Here is a 10626-nt window from a genome sequence, read left to right as displayed (position 1 = left end):
CGTCGCGCCGCCGGGGTGCCGGGGCCGGGGTGGCCGGGGCTCCGCGGCCCTGGCAGCCCGGCGGCGGCTCGGCTCCTCCTGGGAGACGGCCCGGCCCGGGCCCCGGAGCCCCGGCCCCGCAGCCCCCGCCAGCCCCTCGCGTCCCCGCAGGTGCCTCAGGTCACGTCAGGCGCCTCAGCCCCCGCGGGCTCCTCGCGTCCCCTCAGGTGCCTCAGGTCCCCTCAGGCGCCTCAGCCCCACCCAGCCCCCGCAGCGCCCTCGGAGCCCCGCTCCCCGCAACGGGGCCGCGCCGGGTCCCGGCAGGCGGCAGTCCCGCTCGGCCCGCCGGTGCCCGTGCCGGTGCCCGTGCCGGTGCCCGTGCCGCCGCCCCGCCAGCCCCGCGCTCCCGGCTGCCCGCGGTGCGGATCGGCGGGCGGGCCGCGCAGATGTCGCCTTTGTGCGGAGGCGGCGATGGGGGCCGGGGAGCCGTGACCCATTTCTCCCGCTCGGCTGCCGGAGGGCGAGCAGGGGGCCCGGCCAGGCGGCCCCTCCGGCCGCCGCGCCCCCGGGGAGACCGCCCCCGGAGCGGGGAGGGGGCCGGGGGCTGCCTCGCAGCGCGGCGGAGCGCGGGGCTCGGCCCCGGGCGGCAGCGGGTCCCGGCTCCCTCGGCAGCGGGGACGCCGCAGCCCGCGCCCTGGCTCGGCGCTTCCCCGGCGGAGCAGCGTGAGAGGCGCGGGCAGAGCCGCGGCGCGCAGCCCAGCCCCCGCTGGCCGGCCGGGCTGGCGGGGCGGGGGGCGCCGCTCCCCGGGGAGCCCGCTGGGCACGGCCGGCCCGGGCTGCCGGCCCCCGCGTTCTCCTGCTCCGCTATTCGCTTTTTTAAACCAAGGCGCAGCGCTGATCTGCGTTATTAATTACACTAAATATGGCAGAAAGCGCGGCTTAGTAAAAATGCGTCGTGAACGTACAGCGGTAAATGAACGGATACGGTCACAGGAGCAATCTGTGTCCCCGTGTCAGCCTGCTTTCACACAACTGCGTGCTGCCGTTCACCAATGCGCACACACACACCCCGCCGTGCACGCACACGCACACGCACATGCACACATCTTCCCCGCTTCGGAGGACGGTGGCTTCCCCAGGCCCGCTCTGAGCCCCTGCAGCTGGAAGCAGCGCACCTCCGCTCCGAGGAGGCCGAGCCGAGAGGCACAAACCGGCGTAATCACAGCGAGCGGGTTTGAACTGCTTTATGTTTGCCCTTGCCAAAACCATCTGGTGCGCGATTGCAGGGCCATCGATTCGGAGCTGTGAGCTGCGAGCCCCCGCGCAGATCCAGCGTGTTACTGGCAGCCAGCTTCGCTCTGACCTGCGCCTGCCCCGCAGCTCCGAGGCCCCCGAGCGCCGTGTCCCCCAGGTACGCCGCTGCACGGGTGGGAGCCCATCGCCGTCCCGCCCGGCCGGGCCCCGGAGGGAGGTGGGGAGCAGGGGCTGCGCTGGAAGGGGAGGCAGCGGTGGGAAACAGCCTGCGGGTTCCCCGAGGGGCCTCGAGCGTGGCCGAAGCCTCGGCAGGCAGCGTGGTGTCGGCACTGCGGGGACTGTGGGGAGAGGCAGGGAGGGATGGAGGCAGGCAGGCAGGCAGGCAGGCCACAGAGAGGCAGGTGGGCAGCCAAGGAGGCAGGCAGGCAGCTGTGCAGGCAGGCAGGCAGGTGAGCTGGTGGGCAGGAGGGCAGGGGGGGCCCAATGGGAGCAGGGCCCATGGGGACAGGAGCCCTTGGCACAGAGCTGGCAATCGGGGACCTGCCGGCTCCGGCCCGGCCCCGTGCCGTCCACACGCTCCACTGCAGGGCACCCGTGCTGGGCCGTGCCGTGCCATCCCAGGCTGGGCCATGCTGGACCGTGCCGCACCGTGCCAGGCTGTGCCGGAGTGTGCCATGCCGTGCCGTGCCGAGCCACGGTGTGCCTGACTGTCGGGCTGTACTGTGCCGTGCCATGCCAGGCCACGCAGCTGCTCCCAGCCGTGCGGTTCCCTTTGCTGTCTCTGCCCCCCTCCCTCCCCGCTTTAATCAGTAACGCAGAGACCTGCGTTTATGTCATCCTTATCTCGGGCCCCGATAACCATCTCTGCGTTTGTAAAGGTCCCACCCCCACTGTGTCTTTCCGGTAACAAAATGGGGAAAAATGAGGGGAAACGTCACCTTTTTGATAGTATCAGCCAGAGTTCAGCCTGGGTTGGACACTGGGGAGTAAAATTCTGAAAAGGGCCAAGAGGGAGAGGTGCGCAGGGGCGGAATGGCGGGGGGCTGCGGGGAGCCACGGGCAGGGTGGGCAGCGTGGGGTGGGCAGTGCTGTGGGCAGCGTGCCGAGCCAACCCGCCTGGGCCCGGGTACAGGCAGGGATGCGTGCTGGGCTTCCTTCTGCTTTGGGGCATGCAGAAGTACTGTGGGGCTTGTAAAGAAACGCAGCTGGTGAGTGAGAATGGCTGAGTCCAGCGCAAAAATGGCTGGTTTTTATATTCTTCCGAGGTAAGACACCATTCGTTACCAGGCCCCTCGCCAGGGCACCCGCAGTCTCTTTTCAGATGGGTTGCGTATGATAGCACCCAGTTTCCCTATAGATTTCCACTAGGGATCCCAAAGGCTAACGATCCGTTGCTCTCCACACTGCCATCCCCGTGTGTCTCTGGAGCTCGCGGTATTTCCAAGCTGCTTTTTGGCACTAACCAAGTGGGTATAAAATGAAGCTCCCCCACCCCAGCTACCCCTGCCGTTGTCAGCCTGTGGTGGAAAAGCAAAAAGGAAGGAAGAAGAAAAAGAGAGCCCTGGCGTGAGGTGCCTTTGTTCAGGGCAAGTTATGCGTGAAATCTTTTTGTCCTTCCTAAAGGAAGGCAAAAGTTGCAGTTGATTTGGGGAAAAGAGAGGCAAGTGCAGCCCTCCGGAGGCGGAGGTGGTGGTGGGCAGGCGGGAGGGGGGTGGGTGGGCAGACCCCGATGGGAGCCAGGAGCCACAGATGTGCTGGTGTCCTTTCCCTTTTCCTTTTTTTCCCTTTTCCTTTTTTTCCCTTTTCCTTTTCCTTTTTCTTCTTGTTCCCCTTCCCCTTCCCCTTCCCCTTCCCCTTCCCCTTCCCGTTCCCCTTCCCCTCCTCCTTCTCCTTCTCCTTCCCCTTTCCCAGAAGAGCTGAGGTTGGAAGGTGCCTCTGGAGAGCAGGCACTGCAGCCCCTGCTCAAACCGTGTCACGCAAGCGTGTGCTGGTGGCAGGACATACCTTTTCAGATGCTCAACTCATCCCCTCCTGCCGTTCCTGGGAACTACCAGCGCTCCCTTACAGACTGGGAACTGTTACCTGGAAATTAAGATTAATCATACTTTGAATTTAAGCTCCATAGGATCGCAAAGATCTTCTAACACGTTTCATAACTTCAATGAAATACAACTTTTTGTTGAACAAAAAATGAACTGCACTGGTTTACTTGATTGTGTATTGATCCCCTTTTCTTTCAAAAAGCCAGCTGCATTCAGCTCTCTCAGTAGGCACCCAGCCCCTCTTGTTGTTAGTTGCGGCGCTACTTGGCTTTCGTGGGGTCTGTGCCGGTGGGCACGAGACTTGGAACTTCCATGACCCAGCAGGAACCCTGAGATTTGTGGATAATGTGGTGATTTATTACAATTGCAGGTGAATATATATTGCTCGATGCCGGGGACTGTCACTCCCAGCTTTCTGAGCCTAAGTCTCCCCCATCTTTAAGATGAGCTGCTTTGTTAAGCGTTTCGAGTCGAACGGGGCAGCTGCTCTGTGTGAGAACTGGTTGCTATTACTGTAATTACTAATCGCTGGGTGCATTTTGACTGCCTTTAGGTTACTTTATTTGCTTAAAGTGCTGCAGAGTTTCCTCTCCTAAAAATAAAAAAAAAATCAGGGCTCCCATTCTGGTCAATGCCCACCGGCGACGTGGCTTACCCCCGCTTCCCTTCAGGGGCTCACGGGGCTGGCAGGCTGCTGGCTGCTGTCAGACAGCAGGCAGGAACGGCCAGTGCCGGCAGAGCGAGGGAAGCGGTGCTCCGGCAGCGGGGAGCAGAGCTGCCGTGCCAGCCGCGGGGCTGCGGGCTGGCCGGGGGCCTGCGGGTGGAAGGGGCATTTGCCAGCGCCTTCGGAGGGCTGGGCTGCGCCTGTCGCTTTGATCCATTATGCTCTCGTTAAGTTAACAGAGGAAGGACGAGAAATTGATTTTTTTTTTTCCTGACAAAATGATACTTTCAAAATTCAGGAGATAAGGCCTGACTTTGACCTTTTCTTTTTAAACCTGCGCCCGATTATTGCGTTCCATGATTATGTTATATTACACGTGGTAGTATCTAATTCTGGCGTCTTGCCAAATTGATGTCCAAATCTTCCCGGTAATCACCCCACAACCGTATAAATATCAGCACACAGTGCAGTTGTAACCACCACGGCAGGTACGTCGTGGTGCGGCCCTGCTCGTGTGCCGCGTTGCCCGTGCTCTGCCTGCCGTCTCGCAGCCGGTGGGCAGCGCGGGTGCTGCCGGGGGGCTGCGGCTCGGTGGGGGCTGCGAAGCCCAGGGCTGCCGTCAGCCCGGCGGGAGACAGCGCGAGGGAGAGCGCTGCCCTTCTGCCCCGTGGGTGCCGCCTGCTTCGGCATCTGCCGCCGGGCTCCCCGCGGCCCCCGCGCCCATTGAACCTTTCCCCCTGTGCGATGGAGGGTGCGCGGGACTCCTTTGGCACCCACACGAAACAAACCCCTGCCGTCAGCCGTGTCGCTGGCAGCCGGCGCGGGCACGGCTGGCAGGTGCAGTGCCGGAGAGCTGGGGCGGCCGGTCACTGCTTCCAGCCTAACGAGCTTTGGCCGCCCAGCGGGAAGCGGCGTTGCCTGCCTGCATGGCTGCCTTTGCCAGAGGCTTTCCCTCCGCTCTCGGGGGGAGGGAGGTTTCTTTGTTAGCTTTCCTCCTTCTCCCTGCCTGCAGCCAGGACTCCCCGTGCCGCTGCGGGAGCCCTCGCTTCCCCTGAAACAGGCAGCGGTGCGGTGCCCAGGGGCCGGCGGGATGGGACGGACCTGGGGGCTGACCTGGCCTGGCCGCATTCGCCCCAGGCTTTCTTGCTCAGCATCCTTCTTTTTTTGGCTGTGGCTCCCCTGGGTATTTGAATTTTAATTCCTCTCCTCTTTTGTTCACCAAGAGTTCAATTCTGCAATTTGCTCCAGCACCCACACCCGTCTCTGACGTGGGGAAGAGAGAAGGGCCTTGCCCTTCAGCGCTGCAAAACTGGCTGGCTGACCCAAACCGCCCGTAAAAGGGTGAGTCCAGGGATTCATCACCTGCGCTCACAGCCCTGCACGCCCTGCTCACGTTAGTGCAGGACGTGGCACAGGCACGGGTGAGCTTTCCCTTAAAATAGCTAGCACGAGCTGGCCAGGGACGGCACACGTAATTTTCACCTGCTTTTAAACAAATACTGCAAGCGTTTTCTTTTGGTATGTTGAAATTGCTGTTGCAAGTCCGTTCTTCTCTGCAGAGGGAAGAGGGGCCAGCTCCAGCCGCCCGTGACGTCTTCCCAGCGACGGCAGCGCAGCTGGACACAGGTCCAGAGGGGACTTAAAACTATATTGGCCCCAGGTCCCTGCTGCCCAGGGACTGTTTTGCTCATGAGAAGCAGAACCAACCTTCCTTGTGATTTTTCTCCTCCCAGACAGGATTCCAGTTATTTAGAAGTAAAAAACCAGTCGGACAATATGGGATTTTTTTCCCCCGAGTTTTTTGGGAGGCAGTTTAGAGGGTAAAACAGGTCTGAGAAAGCTGTATCCAGATTTATCAGTGCAAATTGATAAACGGGAAAAATGGCTCAGGGGCTACCTGGGGGAAGCGAGATCCCGGCCGGGCTGCTTGCCTCCGCTGCCAGCACCCTCCGGCCCCGGCACCGAGGGGCAGAGGCTCTGGGGAGCCTTCCTCAGATTTAGCAGCGGGAAGATGAAGGAAAGGATTTTTCCTCTCCCATCTCTACACCAGAAATTGGGTTATGGGGCAATAAATCCCAGCCTGAATGGTACCTGCAGGGCTGCTCTTGCTGGGGGTTCCCCGAGGAGCTGGCAGCCCCCGTGCCCCCTGTCCCGGGCGTCCTCGCCATGCAGAAACAGCAGCTCTTTCAGGGATGGGGAGCGCAGTCCCCGTGGCTCGGTGTGGGAAACCAGGAGGTGCCGGGTGGAGGCAGGGGCCGGGGCAGCGGGTGGGTGGTTGCTTGCTCGGGGGTTTCTGCTCCACGCCTCCCATGGACGGCCCCGGCTCGGCACACCCCGGCCCCCGCTGCGAGAGGGGCAGCGGGGCCGTCCCGGCGTGGCTGATGGCACACTTGGCCGGCGAGGGCCATGGTTAAAGATTAAAACTGGATCCAGTTTGCAATATTTACCTTGGGAGCAGGAGGGCCCTGACTTGTTTGGTTTGCGGGAAGTGTTGGGAAACGGTGACGCTGGTGGGGAAAGACCCGGCAGGGCTGGCCCCAGCGGGGTCGTGGGGTCCCGGCGGTCCCCGCGCGGCGACGGGGCGATGCGGCGGTGCTGGCGACGTGGGCGGGATGGGGACAGAACCCAAGGGAGGGGCCCACGTCGACGGCGGCACCTCACAGTTAGGACGTGGCTGCTCCCCTCCCACGCTTGGCACAGTGTCCTGCCTCTCCAGTGGAGACAGTGGCACCTGCCTCTCTCCCGTGCTCACTTCAAGGATAAATATGTTAGATATATTAGATACGAGTGACGGGAAGCGTGCAAGGAGCATAGACAGATAATGCTTTTTCATTTATATGACACTAAACGTTACCTACTAAAACATTTTTCAAAGATTAATAACTGGTTGCCCAAACTATTAGCCCTACTCTGGAAACATCCACACAGAGGTACCGGACAGTGAGCCCTCCAGTTTATATGGAAGTGTGGGGTTTAAATATATTTTGGTGGTGAGAGTGCCTGATGTGTGCAAGAGCGAGAAAAATTATTCAGGAGCCGACGTGCATTTGTGCTGTGCCGGCCGGGCAAACCTCTCCAGAGCAATTTGCGCATCAGGACAAATCCAGAACGAGCTGTCCCAGACAGCGGTGCCCTGAGGTGGGCTGGAATACCAGCCACATCCAGAGAGCAGAGATGCTCCCAGAAACAGGGCTTTGGCCAGCGCGGGCAGGACGTCTTGGGCAGCCCCGTCCATGCGAGTTTTACCCCGACATTACTCCTGCCTCGGCAGTCAGCCGTTATATATAAAATCGGATTGAAGTGCTATAAAATGCGTTGTAGAATACTGTCACTGCATTAACTGGGAGGGAACTAGATTATGTGACAGCTGATTTCTTGTTTTCATATATATGATTTTACACAGAGTTGCTGGAAACCGCTTAGAATTTTTAGATATTCTGCTTAGCACCTAAATTGTCACTTTTTACATAATTTTGGGGTTTGGTGTCCCCAAAATATCCCATAGCGACTATTGCTAGGCAATAAACGCTGACAGTGTAGGCGGATTTGGCAATTGTTTAGGCTTCAGTAGCGGTTAGAGGGAGAACCGGCGCAGCTCCCGCCGGGCCCGTGTTTCCCAAAGAGCCCCACCGCCGCCGGGGCTTTGGTAAGTCTTAAAGAGGGACGGGAGGGAGCCAGGACACTCCTGCACTGCTCTCCCAGGCACTGAAATAGGCAGTAAAGAGGAATTTGTAGGTACAGGGAGAATGTTCCCGTTGCTGGAAATCCTCTTAATTTCATAAAGGCGTAAAAGGATCCGATACCCACAAGCTGCCCGTAATAAAAGACTGGAGACCCAAAGCACAGTTTTAATGGTGGGGAAATAAACACTGCGAGAACTTACAAGGCAGCGGTTTTTCTGCAGCAGTACAAGTCCTTAAATCAGGCAGTTTAAAATCTTAAAGTCCTTAAATCAATCAGCACTGCCTTTCAGCCGCAGCACACGGGCATGGCACCCGAGCCCCTGCGCGACGTGCCTGGGGCCGTGCAGCGCACCTCTGGGCGAGGGTCTGCTGCGGCCCCTGCCAGCCTGGGAGAGCCTGTCGCTGGGAGCTGCCCAAAACCCAGGCAAAGTTCCTCCGGGAGCCGGTAAGGACACCGAGCAGCGTCGGGGCAAGCAGCAAGTCCTCTCTTGGCGCGGGAACTGGCCACAAGGCAGAAATAGAGCAGGAAGGATCGATCGGCTCTGACACAGCAGGATGGCAGCTCCTCGAGCTCCAGATCCACCTGCAAGGAGGCCAAGAGGGTCACGGCTCGGGCTGCAGTCAAATATCCGTGAGTGCACTGAAATACCCACTGACACAGGCGAAACCAGGAGCAGAGCGGCTGCTGACCCCCGGGGCTCGGGGCAGTCTCCAGCCCCGCCGGCGAGCCGGCTGCGCCCTCGGCCAGGCGCCCGCGCCGTCCCTGGCAGGGCTCCTCGGCACGTCCCACCGCTGGCGCCGTGGGCTGCTCTCCGCCCTTCCACGGACATCCCCCCCCCGAGAGCTCAGCGGGGGCTGCCGCCTGCGGCAGGGGTTGGTGAGAAGGCGCCAGGACAGATGTGCTGTCCTCGGGGCTGCTGTGCTACGGCGTCCGCTGGAACAGAAGGCAAACCTCCCAGGCGAAAGCGGGGCGATCTGTCCTTCTTACTTGTGTGTTGAAGGTAATGGAAGTGGGTTATAAGATGTTCTTGGGAATGTAATTCACTTTAATGAACAAATACCCTGAGCCAAGCTGTGTACTGATTTACATGCTTTGTAACGCCACATATTTCACAGGAGTGCAGAGTTGGATCCATCACATTAAGCTTATTGCACTGCATAATGAAATATAGGGAGCAATAAACAAGGCCTTTGGCAACTCTTCTGATGAAGTTTTCCAGTAAAACCTTTTGTTTAAGGCCAGAGCCACAGAAAAGCTGACACGCTGATGTGCCGAACACAGGCCCTGGAGTCCACAATTAGCCCCCACGAGAAGCAGAAGAGGAGAAGTTGCTCAGCCCGTCTGGCAGCGCGTGGAGGGCACAAGCCCACCCGGACCGGGTGCAGGGAGAGGACAGGAGGGGTGCGGGAGGGCACCTTAGTCGCAAACTCTCCAGAAAACCTCAGCACAGGCAAGCGGTGTGTAGTCGATGTAGCGATGGCTAAGGACGAGGGTAAAAGAATAGCACCAAAAAAAGTAGGAACGCTATCAGAAAGCCCGAGGCATAAGTGAAAGCCAGCTAGCAAGGGAGTTGAAGAGCACCAATAAAACTTTCTGTGAGTTGGTGGTGGTGAGAAGGCGACCGAGGAGAGTTGTTCTGCTGCTCTACGGGGAGGGAAAGTTGCCGGTGGGGAGCGGAGGCTGTTATCGGTGCTGCACCGTCACGATGGGAGGAGGTATCGGGAAGGGGTCTGCGGGGGTCTGTCCTTGCCAGCTACTATCCGATATTTTCATTAGCAGCCGGCATGGCGGCGTAGAGAGTGTGCTTATTAAAGCGGTGGGCAGCACGCAGCTGGGAGGAGCTGCGGGCGCGCTGGAGGACGGGATGGGAGAGAGGAACGATCCTGTGATGCAACATGGAGGAGCGCCAAGGTGCGCGGTCGGGAATAATTAACGTCACAGCCAGGGACGGGGGTCAGAGGAGAGGGCGGCTGGCCACAAGCCCAGCGCGGGTCAGCCGAGCGAGGTGGTCGGGAGCGGGTGGGAGCGCAGACGCCCCAAGGCAGCGCCGCTGCTCCCGGACCGGCTCCTTCCCGGCCGTGGGGCCAGCAGGGACACGCAGGTTTTGCCTGCTTGCTTGGCTGGGACGGCGTTTGTCACTCTTTGCGAACCAAGCCAATGCGTCTGCGGTGCGGGAACTCATTAAACGTTACCGTGGGCCACGGTCCTTCGCAGGCAGTCACGGCGTCGCTGTTTGTTTCATGCTGATTGCTGTCGCTCACCCAGCACTGACCCATGCAAGTATTTCCGTGGGGAATTATTCCCGAGTGGGGATTTTTGGTGGGGCATTTTTGGTGTTATTTAACATGGCTTTCACTGGCATAAAATACGCCTGGAGCTTGCACAAGAGCCCTGGAAACAGGGTAACTAGAAGCCCGTATACCAGCCTGAAGGGGAAAATGCCCAAGTAAGTCAGAGTTTACTCTGTATTAATGCTCGTGCCTGGCCGGAGGCGCGTGGGGCTGGACTCCCTGGGCAGCTCACCCCAAAGCGGGTGTCGGGAGCGGGGCACGCGAAGGGCAGCCGGGTGCCTGTGCCTTCCCGCTGCGCTGGCAGACCCCAGGGGAGGGGTGCAGCTGCAGGCGGCGGCCGGGGACCCCTAACAGCCGGCGAGTTCTAATTGCGCTGCGCGAGCCGGGGTTTCCTTCTCATCTGGCGTGCCTGAAGTCTCTCCGCAACGGGGATCTCCGTCCCTTATGGAAAATCCCACCCGCAGAGACGCCGAATTTGGGAACTTTTCTGAAAACGGGACTTTGCTCCCTTTTGACGTGTGCGGTATTGAGGATAATTATTGCAGTTGGATTATTGTCAAGCTGGTAAGTCTGCTTGAATCTGCGAATAGTCTCCGTATTTACCCACTCAGGAGGGAAAAAAATCAGTTATAGTGGGAGAGAGCATTAGCTGTTGGGCTCGTTAGCGGGAAGGGTAATTTGCGCTCATCAGCGTGGTGCCAGAGGAGGCGGG

General features: G+C 59.8%; 1 protein-coding gene across 1 annotated transcript in view; it reads right to left on the bottom strand.

Annotated features, from left to right (window-relative positions):
• The window catches only part of NEDD4L (NEDD4 like E3 ubiquitin protein ligase), a 564086-nt gene that overhangs the window by 377568 nt on the left and 175892 nt on the right, over positions 1 to 10626 (bottom strand). The gene's annotated exons all lie outside the window — the stretch shown is intronic.

Source organism: Mycteria americana, assembly GCF_035582795.1.
Source record: "Mycteria americana isolate JAX WOST 10 ecotype Jacksonville Zoo and Gardens chromosome Z unlocalized genomic scaffold, USCA_MyAme_1.0 Scaffold_30, whole genome shotgun sequence".
Lineage (NCBI taxonomy): Eukaryota > Metazoa > Chordata > Aves > Ciconiiformes > Ciconiidae > Mycteria > Mycteria americana.
Note: the sequence above shows the minus strand (reverse complement) of the source record. Positions and strands in the feature narration are given on the sequence as shown.